Genomic DNA, 14018 nt, shown 5'->3' on the forward strand with positions numbered 1-14018 from the left:
ATTTTGAGATTTGGTTATTTCTATATTGTCCAACTTTACGTTACCCCTTTGATATGTGCACCACTTTGCTAGCCATGTAGGCTACTAGTGACGATGATGATGAAGTTTGTCGGTCCCATTCTTTTGGCCACATTGGGGCACGTTTACCTTAAACAAGTTATTTTCTTGCCAGTGTACTGATGCCCTTTCTTAGGGCACCAGGCCCTTAGCGGAATTTTCCATGTTAGGTGATACACGGCCAGAAGAGGTACATTAATAAATTCATGGAACACGTTGCTTTCCAGGGGATCTACTGAGTGGCTAGCTGCCACGTGGCTGAATACATCTGTATCTGGGTGGAACCCAGCCAAGGAGATGCCGTCATGCAATTTTAAAGGAGAGTTTTAATTAGGGTGTAGTGTTACAGACCAGACAGGTGACTTCTTTGCTGAGAGCCTTGGCCCCTTTTTCAATAAGAGTTGGAAAAAGTGGCTCCTTCTTGATTTAAAGCAGTGGTGACAATACCATTTTTGCAACTAATTTTTGGCTAAATGGAGCGCTTTTTATTGTGCTGTATGTGCACGGAGGATGCAGCAACTGATAAATGGCACAGATTATTTCTTATTCTTTCGTGCAAGTGCAGCCACCTTTTGCCCTGAAGGTACTGAAGTGAGGATAGGTCATTTTTCAGGTTATGGAGGGAGGCCTTCCTGGTTCCAGGTATTAGCTTAGAGCCAAGGGTTGCACTTTTACCTGGTATGCCCTTTACCGTATGTTCACTTTAGGTGCAGACCATGTTTTAATACATACAGACATGACCTGTACATTGAGACCACTAGTTTAACCCGGGATGGCCAACCTGCATGTGGCTCTTTGACCAATGAAACGCAGCTTCTGCTTGGAGCCATGCCCCTGGACTGCTCACCACCGCTCTGTGCACACACCCCAGTGCCTGGAGGGCAAAGCGTGTGGCTGTGGCAGTGGTTCCAGCAAGACCCAGGCATTGGGTTAGAGCAGAGGGGGGCTGGCAGTGCCTGGCTGTGGGGGAGTGGGGGGGCATTGAGTTAGAGCAGAGGGGTATGGGGGTGCCTGGCTGTGGGGGAGGGGGAGGGGGAGGGCATCAAGCCACATATTATGTATTTATTTTTATTTATCTATCCATATATCGATCAATCAATAGATAAAAATAAATTTATAGCATGTGCTCTTTGCACTCTATTCACCCCTGTTTTGGCTCTTTCTCTCTAACTGGCTGGCCAGCCCTTGCTTAAGCAATTCAATTTAATACTGTTCATTTTTTGGTTATTAGTTTTCCCCCAAGTCTGGTATGCTGCCTTCTGGGGACAAAATTGTATGGCTTGAAAGAAGGCAACAATGCGCCAAAATTTGGCTACACCAGTGTGCCAACCCGTGTCCATTGCCTTCAAACTACAGTTACTGCAGCATCAGCATTTATTAGTGGACTTTTATCACCATGTTTTTCTTCCATCATGCGGTACAAACTGTGGAGTTGCTGAGTTTGCCTTTCCGAACAAACTGTGAGAACATTAAACCAGGGGCAGAGAAGGAACAATTGGTGTTAACTTCATGCTTCTGTGAGCTGGGTTCACATCCTTTTGTTTTTCTGAGAGCCTTGTTTTATGGCTGAGTATTGTAAAGATCTGTTCCTTTCCTGGTACAACATTAAGTGACTTAATGTTCTCTCATTTACCAACTGTCCATTTGGCATTTTAATTTATGTCTTTATTTTTCACCCAAACACCAGAATGTTACACATTTTGCAAGGGCAAATTTACAAATTAAGACCTCCTTTCACTGTTGACAGATGCACACACACCCTTCTTGGGGTGATAATTATTATTACTTGAATACCATATGACTTGAGCTGGAACTTGATTTTATATTTACATTTATGTTGCTTATAAGAACCAGACAAAACATATTGTAGAAGATAGTCTCAGAGACGTAAGCGTGTTAGTCCGTATCTTTGCAAAACAAAGCAAGCAGTCCTGTAGCATCTTAAAGACCAACAATAGTATTTTGTGGGAAAGACCCACCTGATGAAGTGAGTCTTGCCCATGAAAGCTCATTGCCTAATGGATAAAATTGTTAGTCTTTAAGGTGATCGTGGACTTATATTGTAGAAGATATTGTAGCTATAATACTGTAATGTATAATATATAAGGATGCATCTGACAAAGCGGGTCTTTGCCCATGAAAGCTTATGCTCCAAAATATTGGTTAGTCTATAAGATGACAGGATTTCTGTTGCTTTTATAACGTATAATGTAGCAATAATACTATAATGTAACTGGCAACAATTGCTACGACCGGGCGCACCATCCTTCGGTCGTATATGTACAAGGCAAGCAAAAGAATTTCGCCGTAGAAGGAAAAGCTCTCAGACTCCAGAATTCGGAAATAGACTGACACGTGGTTATTGCAGTCGACTGTGCAAATCCAATATTGGATGGATAAGCCATGAGAGAAGCTGCACACTCAAATACTGCCCACAGATCCTCACCACCGCTGCTAATCACCGTCTCTCGAGACAAAAAGTGGCCATATATCTTTTAATAGAATTCTTAATTCTATATTAATATGATGGCAGGTTGCTCAACAAACTTTTGAATTTCAACCTGGGTTTTGCCAAACAATGGGGCCCAATGAGTGACAAACTTTAAATCACACTTGTGTGTATAAAGTGTTATATATAAAAGATAGTGTACTCCCAGCTGTTTTGCAGTGACACCACCCCCATGGTAGTTAACTCTAATTTTGAGACCAGTATAGTGTGGTACCAGAAAGAAAAATGCTTTACTACAGGTTGAGCCTGTAATCCAGCACGCTCGGAACCTGACCAATGCCAAACCAGAGAATATGCCAGACCATGGGAGGTCAATATTGGCTAGCAGCATTACCAACACTTCCACTGCTTACTGGGCTCTTAAATGTCCTCTAAGGGTAAATTACAGCTAAATAACAGACAGCACACCGTGAGCCAAGACCAGTGGCTGTAAACAAACTTTAAGGGACCATGGGAAACTTGGCCTCACCCATAAGTGGCTGTTTGGCTAACCAAAATCATGCTGGATTGCAGATGTTGCTGGACAAGAGTGTGCCAGACTAGAGGGGTTCAACCTGTATTAATAAGTTTAATAGTTACACTTTTGTGTGCAGAAAAAGATCATTGGATTGCTGTTGCAAGAAAACGTCTCCAAAACTATGAAAAATTTTAACCTAGTTACATGGCACACAAATATAAAAATAAATGTAAACTATTTCAACATACCACAGATCATGCCAGCAATGGATTAACCATTATAATTTAGAGCAAGTTAAGGAATTCTAAGGGTTGAAGTCATTAATTGTTCTGGGTTTAGAACCTTGATTGGCCTAGAAAACAAGTGCATTTCTTTCATTAGAATTTTGCTTTTTTTTTGAATTTTCAGATTTTATATTGAAACAGAAATGAGTGACAGACACAAATATTAACTTGCTTCATTAATTTAGGAAGTATGAAGCCAAAATTGCAATAAGATACATTTAGTTTATGTTGATAAATTAGGACCTGTAATAATAAGCGCAACTTATACTGTGGGCAGCAAAGTTTGTTACGTGTTGCTTGAGAGAGCCTTTGTTACTTCCTTAAAAGAATTATTTTTATATAAAGCAGAAAGATTCTATGCTGCCAGCTTTTATACAGTGTTAGAGGAATCTGGAAGTGTACAGCTAACTTAATATCTATTTGAAATATAAGGAATGTGCCAGCAGGTGTTCAATACTGCTGAAGAATTTTGGGAATGTGTCCTTTAGAGATTATTTGCATGAAAATGCAAAGGTGTGCATATGTAATGCCTTGTAAACAAAGCCTGATGGGAGCAGGTGAAACAATGAGTTTTTGTCTATTGAAAACAACATGTTGCTGTAAAGTCACAATTTACGCCATCCCCCGGTGTAAGAACTGTGGAGTCTCACCAACGCTTGAAGCTGTTGTGGGGCTACAGGGCAGCCATCACTGCTGCGTCAGATATGGATTGCACAGGGCTCCTTCCAGCTAGGCAATGTGAGGTGAAGAGGGGAGGGATTGTGGTTGAACCAGCTGGATGGAAGCCTTTTGGTGATACAGCTGTAAGACTGGTTTGACTAGTTCTTCCCCTGACCCCTGTTTAAAGGTAGATCTAAGGAAGGGCCTATAGTTATGCTGTGAGAATACACCTTGGTGACTGATGGGCAGCTGACTGGTGGGTGGCTCGTAGAAGAAGTAGCAGGTGGCCAGTGGGAGAAGCAGTGGGTGGCTGGCAGGAACACCTAGTGGGTGGCCAGTGGGGCAGCTGGCAGGGGCAAGTGGAATGCTGGACCAGTACAAAGGTGGCTCTTTGAACAGTTTCAATGAAGAGCAACAAGGCAGTGTGTGCGTGTGTGTGTAATCTATCATATGCATATGATAAATATTGGTTGCTACATGTGTATTACCAATAAATGTAGCATGTTGCCTTTTCCCCCAAAAAGATCCCACGTGCTACTCTGAAGAAATGAGTCTGCACCATGAAAACCTATCACCTAATAAATAATTTTTTATTCTTTAAAGTGCTACAGGACTGCTTTTTTCCTTGGGGAAAACCAGTGCTCACTCAAAGCCTTTCTCACAGAGTCCAAATTTGTGCTGACCATCTCATTGTCAACATGTCAAGAAGGGAAACAGGCCAATGCTGCCTCAGAATGTCCCACTTTTAAGGACTGCTGCTGGTAAGGTTGTATAATTGCTGGGTTATTCCAAAGTAAGTGATTGCACTGAACCATGGAAGGAAACAATCAACACCAACAAGATTTATCTGGACATATACCTATGTCATAGAGCAGGAAGGGACCTTGAGAGGTCATCAGGTCCAGTCCCCTGCAGTCACAGCAGGAGCTATCAGCATCCCTGACAGATTTTGTTAATTTATATGCCCCAGATCCCTAAATAGCCTCCTCGAGGACTGGGCTCACAAACCCGGATTTAGCGGGCCGATTCTCAAACCACTGAGCGAGCCCTCCCCTTTTCCACTCTCTTGTGATTCATGAGAATGCTTAATATGGCCTGATAAAAGTGGGTCATAATTGCTAAGAAGCTCAAGTATACTGTGATGAGATGGAGCAAGCCCACAGGAGGCCAGAGGCCTTGCGGCACCCCGTCTCAGTGGGAAGAGCAGAAAAGAGCTCTTCCAGGCAGGATAGAGGGTCTGTCTCAGTAGGAGCCAATCAGGACCGAGCAGGCCTGTATAAAAGAAGCTGCTGGGTTAGGGCCTGCCAGTTCTTCACGGGAGCTTAATCCAGGTAACTTGACATACTGACTGGGAGACCAGCAGTAATATAGAAAGCTCTGAATGTGAACAGAACTTAGACTTGGGTATGGCCCAGGCCCAGGGGCCAAAGGCTGGCTACAAACCTAATACAAGAACCTATAGCACGGTGGACAGAGCTAGTCAGATCCTAGACTCAGAACTCTGAAGATAATCAGACAAGCCAGCATCCAAGGGCAGTGACCCAAGGACACATCAGACAACCAGGCTTTCATGGTACCACTTTCCCACAGAGGGGTACTCACAAGCGGGTGGACCTCATTACATATACCAAGAAAGTTTCATTTGTAGGGTCACTGGTATGTTGATTGGGACCAAACGAAGCCAGTCCGTGTTCAGGTTCAATATACACTCAGGGAGTTTTTTTCTAGTTATCAGTTTATATTTATTTCACTCAGGAGTAAGTTTTCAGTTGAACTGTCGGCTAGTGCTGCTCTACTAGCTGATTTCCACGTACCTGTAGTGGTCAAATGCGGAAGAACTTTGTATGTGAAAGCCTAGGGGTGATGTGGCACACACAGCCCCCACCCCATGTCTAATGAGCCAGGAACAAGCCTCATGGAAAAACTACCAAACAAGATAAGCAGTGGCATGATAGCAGAGCAATTGATAGGTAGAGATAAGAGAACGGGCACAAACATGCAACAATCTTGTATGACGAGATGTGGTAAACATGTCCTCAGGGTTAAAGAAGAAGAAGTAATAGAACCAGTAACAGATCAATAACTGACAGCTAAGGAAATACCATAAATGGTAATGAGTGACCTAATGGAACCATATAATGAGGCAGAAACGCTGTAGCACTCAGGATCTTTTTAGAGGGACAAGGCAAGAACACCGCGTTTACTGAGAATACAACACCATTATATTATATGCAAATAATATATATATATATAGTTTACTCATAGGCACGTGCATGCACACACACACACACACACACACACACACAGATGGATCAGACCGTACGGTTGCATTTGAAGTGTTACCGTTAAAAAAGAGACAGGGTACACAGTGCAGAGCCTATTTTTCCATGCTCCAGCTGAACCCGTTTTCTTCTCTCTCTCTCCATGTGGAAGGGTTTTGTCAGCAGATGAGTGGGAAAAGCCTGATTTCCAGCAGCTTTAGGTATATTACTTGAAATCTGAAAAACAACTAACTTTGAAAAATGACTGCATTTCAACAACATTGTTCTTATCAGCATGTGCCGGGGTCACTCAATGGACATACTAGGTAACAGAGTTAAACACAAACTAGAAGATGTACTGCTTCACACGGTGCAGTCAGCCTGCGGAACTCATTGCCACCAGATGTTGTGATGGCCTTAAGTATAACAGGGCTCAAAAGGGATTTGGAGGAGTTCGGGAAGGATAGGTCCACCAGCAGTGGTGCTGACAGCCGGTGTGGGCCTGGGGGCAAGTTGGGAGGGGAGCCTGGCTCCCCACCCCGAGAAAGGCCAGGGGCAGAAGGGGCGGGGCATAGGCATTTGTCTCTGCTCCTCACCCACACCACCATGCGCAGAGCACTGGCACAGAGCTCCACAGTATTTCAAAGAGGCTCAGAGCTTTGTTTGCTGCCACTGCTACAGCTGGAGCACGGGGCCTCTGAAATTCTGGGCCTGGGGCAACTTCCCCCTTTGCCTGTCCATGGTTTTATCACTCCCCCGCATGCTTCCGGCCACCCCATCCTTCTCCATACACGCTCATCCATCCAGTCCAGTGCCCTTCACCCTGGGATCAGGGTGAGAAACTGGCCGGTGGGATGCTTTAGAGTTTTGCTGATGTTTCTGCCTTTGAGTTGCCCTCGCGCTGTCTGGGCGGCAGGTGGCATAGCTGAGCGTTTCTCTAGCCCAGGGTGAAGTTATGCCATGGGGCTGTGCCCTCACTGTTGCATTTCCTGCCTTCTGAGAATGTGTGTTGCAAAGAGGAAAGCCAAGGTCTGTTTAGAAAGTGACGAGTGGCAGGCCAAGCACAGCCGGGTGTCCGGGAAACAGAGATGAACTGATTGCAGGAGGCCTCGGCAGTGGAGCATCAGAAACACTGCAGGCCCTGTGCTCCTGGGTTGGTGTCCAGCTTGGCTTAGCTAGGTCGGTTACTCCTAATGCAACAGGCCCAAGGGGTGGGAGGGTGGCTTCAAACAGGGGCTAGGGCTGATGGTGAAGTTCAACTGTGGATTGGGCTGTCCCCAAAGCTCAAGAGTGATTGCAAGCAGGGGTCTGGATCTGCAGCTTTTGTGCTGTGTGTCATAGGCCCTATATTCCTGGTGGGGATTCTCTGTCTGCTCAGGCGGCAGGGCCCTGAGTACCTGGAGAGGGCTTAGCTGGGTGCAGCAGGCCCAACAGGAGGGTGGCCACTGAGGCTACGTCTACACGTGAAGCCTACATCGAAATAGCTTATTTCGATGTAGCAACATCGAAATAGGCTATTTCAATGAGTAACGTCTACACGTCCTCCAGGGCTGGCAACGTCGATGTTCAACTTCGACGTTGCGCAGCACCACATCGAAATAGGCGCAGCGTGGGAACGTCTACATGCCAAAGTAGCACACATCGAAATAAGGGTGCCAGACACAGCTGCAGACAGGGTCACAGGGCGGACTCAACAGCAAGCCGCTCCCTTAAAGGGCCCCTCCCAGACACAGTTGCACTAAACAACACAAGATACACAGAGCTGACAACTGGTTGCAGACCCTGTGCCTGCAGCATGGATCCCCAGCTGCCGCAGCAGCAGCCAGAAGCCCTGGGCTAAGGGCTGCTGCCCATGGTGACCATAGAGCCCCGCAGGGGCTGGAGAGAGAGCGTCTCTCAACCCCTCAGCTGATGGCCGCCATGGCGGACCCCACTATTTTGAAGTTGCGGGACGTGCAACGACTACACGGTCCCTACTTCGACGTTGAACGTCGAAGTAGAGCGCTATTCCTATCCCCTCATGGGGTTAGCGACTTCGACGTCTCGCTGCCTAACGTCGAAGTTAACTTCGAAATAGCGCCCGGCGCGTGTAGCCGTGACGGGCACTATTTCGAAGTTAGTGCCGCTACTTCGAAGTAGCGTGCACGTGTAGACACGGCTTGAGACAGAACTATTTTGTTCTGTGCAGATCACCGGTTAGGGGATGGTGTGTGGGTCACTCTGTCTGGATCAGTTTGACTCTAGTAGCCGGGAGCCAGCCCTGCTCTAAGCACTGCTTATTTGTGAATACTCTGTGGCTCTGGGGAGCTGGGTTTATTAAGATAATTAGCACCTTGCTTCTTCCAGGCTCTGCACAAACATTACCTAATAAGTCATCACTAGGTCCAAGGCAACAAGACCTGAATTGCCACTGGGGAAACTAAGGCACCATGAGTGGCTCCAGACTACACAGCAAGGCGACAACAACATGGGGGAATCCTGGTGTCTGTTTGTCGTCTGCCTTTCTCCCCCCAGCTCTAACCACTGGACCCCACTCCCCTGGTGGCGCTAGGCTCGACTCAAGGAGTCCTGGCCCTCCCATCCTATTAGGCCTGGCAGTATTACACAGTACAGGTGGGTCCCCAGAGGAATATGGGGTTGGTTGTTGGGTGACTTTAATGTGGTTTTTTTTTTTTCTACCCCAAAACATTGTCCTGGGGCCGCTGGACAGATGGGTCTGGGGGCGAAGCACAGCCAGACAGAGCGTGGCCCAGTCTCTCAGGAAGAACAAACCACCCCGGGTTTGGCCCCCCCGCTAGGCGCTGCTAGAGCAGGAAGAGGGAAGGGGCTCCAGAGCCTTGGGGGCCTGGATGATGGGCTTGTCCTGCATCCCCCGCTTGGTCCCCACTGCGGGAGTCAGAGTCACTTGGCAGCTCAGGTGACTTGTGGGCAGTGGGCAGACCTGAGCCAGGCCGGGGCTGCCATACATACTTAGGGGCTCATGGCTGCAGGGGTGCCCCCTGGTCAGGGTTCAGGCACACTGGTAGGGACAAGCAGGGGGAGAAACCAGCCAGGCCTGTCCTACCCAGAGAGGCCCTTGAGTTCATCCCTTGGCCCAGGCGGGTGAAGCCCATACATAGTGGGCGGGGCAGGGGCAGGAGCCTGTTGGCGCTGTACAACCAATATGCCCAGAGTACCAGCAGCTGCTCTCTCCCTCTCAGCAGCCAAAGAGGCGTTGCTCTGCTACTGGCTCCTCCACAGCCCCCAGCTAAGGTCCTGATGGGAGCTATTAGCCCAGCCCTGCAACGGGGCTGGCAGTCGGGGCACAGACAAAGGGCCCCTGTTTCATTGGTGTCCAGTCTGTTCCTGCTTCACCACCCACTCCCTGACATCCACTCCTTCCCAGAGCAGAGCCCGGGAGTCCTGGCATCCCGCCTCCCTGCTGCTCTAACCAATAGACCCCACTCCCCTCCCAGAGCTACCATAGACCCCGACTGCCAGCTGCCCCTGCTCGAACCACTAGTCCCAACTCCCACGCTCCTCCCAGAGCCCAGCACAGGACCCAGGAGCACTGGCTCCCACCTATCTGGTCTAATCACTCGACTGCTCCCTAGTACGCCAGTGCCTGGAAGTTTATGAGACGGCACAGGGGACGCTGCAGGGGAGGCTCTCAGGCAGTGAAAATGCTGCCTCTCGGCTGCAGGAAAGGAGCTGGGCTGCCCCCATGCCACATTCCTCCCACCCCCACCCTATTGAAGGATGGAGATCTGGAGAGGGGCGTGAGGATCTGGGTGGCCCGGGTAGGGGAGGGTCAAACCAACTAAGGCGAGGGGCAGAGAAGGGGGCAGGGTAGAGGTGCCCAGGGGCAGGGCCCCATAACTGCTGAAGGGGCTGTGCTGGCAATAGAGCAGGAGCCTCCCCTCCCCCAGGGATAGAAATTCCTTTGGGATGTCATAGGCAGCGTCATGACAACCATGGTCGCCAGGAGCAACAGCATCCAGAGCTGACAGTGTAATGAGCTCCCCTGGTACAGCAGAGGTGGGGGTTGGGGGAGGTCGGGGCGGCCACCCATGGAGCTGCTGCTGCTAGGTAAATGAGCCCTTGGGTGGGTCCCTGTATCTCTCCCCCGCCCCCCGGGGCAGTAGGCCTGGCCTGTCCAGTCCAGGTCCCCAGGGGCATCACCCCACTGACAGTAGGGGTGAGAGTGGCCTGGGCACTAGCAGGGGAGCAGTCCCCACACTCAGACTGCCCTGCAGGACCCCGGGGAGCCATAGGGAGTCATCCGGTCGGCTCAAGGCAGCACTGGGACTTTGCTGAGGCTGCCTGTATGTGGGGCTGACAATACCCGCCCCGGTGCCCCAGTCACATGCTGGGAGGGCCCCCTCTGCCTGAGCCCACCTAGCACCTGTCAAGACCCCCTCTGCCCCTCCCCGCAGACCCTGCACCCCAGGACCTGTCCTGGCTCTGCCGGGGGTCGGTGGGACACGGTCTCTGCGCCTCACTTGATTTTACATTGGCCATCTTCCATCCCATTCCCGGGCAATTGTTCTCTCTGCTTGGGAACCAGCCTCCCAGGGACTGACTTCTGTGTCCCTGTTTGCCCCGTAGGGCAGCTGGGGTCACCTCAGTCCCTTACAGGGAGCCTCCCCCATAGCCTCTCTCAGCTCCATGGGGCCCTGCTCTGCTCCCACCACAGCCAGGTCTGGGCGTGATGGCCAGCCTGAGCGGGGCAGGGCCTGGTGGGGAATAGCCATCCTGCTACCCGCTGGAGGGCCACATGGGACCCACTGGCAGGAACCCCGCCCAAGTGGCAGACCCCCCAAAGGCCATGCGTGCCAGGCAGGGCCATGTGGCAGCTGGGTATGGCCACGGTGGGGGGGACGATGTTACCCTTCTGAGTGATCGCTGCTCTCCCCAACGCCCCCCTGCTCCGCGCTTCTCGGACCTGGCTCCCAGCAAGCAGTGCGGGGTGGGGGCACCTGAGGCCTGGCACACAAAGGCCCCTCTGTCAGCCCGGAGCCCTGTGCTTCCTTTATCCTTTGTTCCTGGGAGACACTCACAGTTTGTTCTGGCAGGTCCTGGGTGCCAGCACCACAGTCGGGCTGAGTGTTTGTAAACAAGGGAGCAGAGAGAAGCCAAACCCCCGGGCACAGAACCCACCCCCCCGGCCCCAGTGATCGCCCCACTGGGCAGCAAGTGAACGGGCCCGCTCTGGCTTGCCTCCCGCCCCCTTGCTCAGAACCCACCCCACAGGTGGGGGCTTTCTGTCCCCCAGGCCCTCAGCTCAGCCCACGCTTCACACGGGCTGGGGGCCAAGCCCCAAACCTTGGGCCACTGCCTTGGCTGGTATGAATCAACATGGCCCCCTGGAGCCAAGGGGCCTGATCCCGGCAGGGGTGGACTGGCCTTTGGTCCACTGGAGTCTCCGAATCCATGTTGGGGAAACAACTGAAGTGGCTGATTCCAGGTAAGTCGAGTCTGGCACGCTGGAGTCCCCCCCCGCCGCAGCCCAGCAGCACAAAGGGGAGCCTGGCCTGGGCTGTACGTCGGGGTGAGCATCGTACCATCATGGCACCAGGCTCCCCACTTTATCCAGCAGCTAACCCCCCGGCACTGTAGCGATGCCAAGGGCATGGGGCTGAGGGTTGCCAGCCCTCCAGGGCTGTCCTGGAGGCTCCAGGAATCTTCAATTAAAGATTAAGTGAAGTCTTTAATTCAAGGTTGAGTCAACCCCAAACCTCCACAGGTTTCGCCCCCTTCAAACTCCGCTAGGGGCGACACAAAGGGTTGTATACCCCGACCCTCACACCTACCGCTGCCCTGGCCTGCCCCGGTGGCTGGCACACACATTACTCCTGCGTCTTCCTTCCCCCAGCCTGGTGTCTCCATGGGGCCTGGCAGTGAGGGGAGGCTAGTTCCACCTCTGGCCCAAGCGAGGTATTATGGGGCGGTAAATAACAGGTTGGCTCCCCATGGTATGTCCATGTCCCTCTGCCCCTGTTGGGCCTCCGGTTCTGTCGCTGGGATGGAGCCATACTCCAGGGCCACAGATGCGGGATGGGGACCCCTCCCTTTCCGCTGAGCCAGGGCAAACGAAGCTGCAACTGGCCAGAGGAGGTGCTGCCCTGCCACAGTCAGAGCAGGGCTGGAAATGAAGCTGAGTTCCCTGAATCAGGCCCCCCAGAGGTGGCTGCTGTTCTAGAAGAGCTAGTCCCTCCCTGGCCCCAGCTGAGGCAAAAGAGAGACAGCCCAGAGCCCGACTCAGCAGACCTCGCGCCCACCCACTCCTCAGGATTTCTGGGCTATAGGACCTTGACACGACAACTGGCTCTGCAGCCCTCAAGGCTAATCAAAGGCAGCGTGTGAGGTCAGGGCTCATCTACACTGTCCACACTGCAGTGATGCGGTTGGGCTGATCCATGATGCTACCGCCACTGCCAGGGGAGCATCTCCTGTTGGCATAGTTCGTCCATCTCTGTGAGAGCCAGAGAAACCCTCCAGCCACGTTTCGCTGCCTCCACCAGAGCTTCCATCCTGGTGACCATCACTTGGGACCTGCTCCTGAGAGACCAGCTGCACTGACCTGCCTTTCAGATGTACCAAGGCTTGCTGTGTGTGTCTCAGCAGTGCTTGGCACAAAGGGACCCTGATCTCAGCCCGGCCAGGCTGTGCCTCTCGCTGTGTGTCTGTGCAGCCGCAGAGCCAACGCAGCCCTGATTTCAGCTCTCGCTGTGTGTCTGGGCAGTGCCTGTGCCCACAGAGCCCTGATCACAGCTGGGGCAGGTCTCTCCATGTACGGCAGTGGACAACAGGGGTCTCAGCCCTGGCTACCATTGTGAGGCTGCCGGCAGGGAGTTCACCTTTAATGGGACTCCCTCCTTTCTCCTAATGAAGCCAGATTGATCAGGGATTTCCGGATCATTCAGGGGAAAATAAGCACAGCCACACTGGGTCAGACCAAAGGTCCATCATACCAGTAGCCTGTCTTCCAACAGAGGGCAGTGCCTGATGTCCCAGAGGGAGTGAACAGAGCAGGTAATCACCCAGGCGATCCCTCTCCTGATGCCCATTTCCAGCCTCTGACAAATGGCGGCCAGGGACACCATTCCCGCCCATCCTGGCTCATATCTACTGGTGGACGCAACCTCCGTCAATTTATCTTTTTCTTTTTTGAACCCTGATAAAGTCTTGCTCTTTGCAACCTCCCCGGCGAGGAGTTCCACAGGCCAACTCTAAGAGAAACTTCCTTTTGCTAGTTTTAGACCTGCTGCCTATTAATTTCATGGGGTGACCCCTAGTTCTTGTGTTATGGGCACAAGTAAATAACATTTCCTTAGCCACTCTGTCCACCCCAGGCATGGTTTTATACACCTCTGCCATATCCCAGCCCCATGGACAGTGCAGAGAGGGGCGACAGCACCCAAAACTCCCACTGCCCCATTGCTGTGGGTTGTGGCCTCTCCCCAGAGCTGGTGTAGCGACCCGTACACCCATTCCCCGTGCCCCATGGGACCCTGGATCACGGGTGACTTGTCTACATGAAGTGGTATGGCCTCACTTCCCAGTGCCTCCACCCTAGATGGGCACAGCAGGGAGGACAAGGTTTGCTCTGGCTGGTGGGGAGGGACGTGGCAAGTTACACACAGGATGTGTGTTGGGGGGGGGAGTGCCAAGGAGCAATCAAAGTTCCCACAGCCTGGGCAAAGCCCTTGGAGAACAGGGCCCATGGGGCAGCCCCTGCAGGCCAGCGGGGGTGGGGAATGGGCCATGAGGCCTCGCTCCTCTAAGATGTGCCAACTCCAATCCAGGCC

Source organism: Carettochelys insculpta, chromosome 6 (genome assembly GCF_033958435.1).
Source record: "Carettochelys insculpta isolate YL-2023 chromosome 6, ASM3395843v1, whole genome shotgun sequence".
NCBI lineage: Eukaryota > Metazoa > Chordata > Testudines > Carettochelyidae > Carettochelys > Carettochelys insculpta.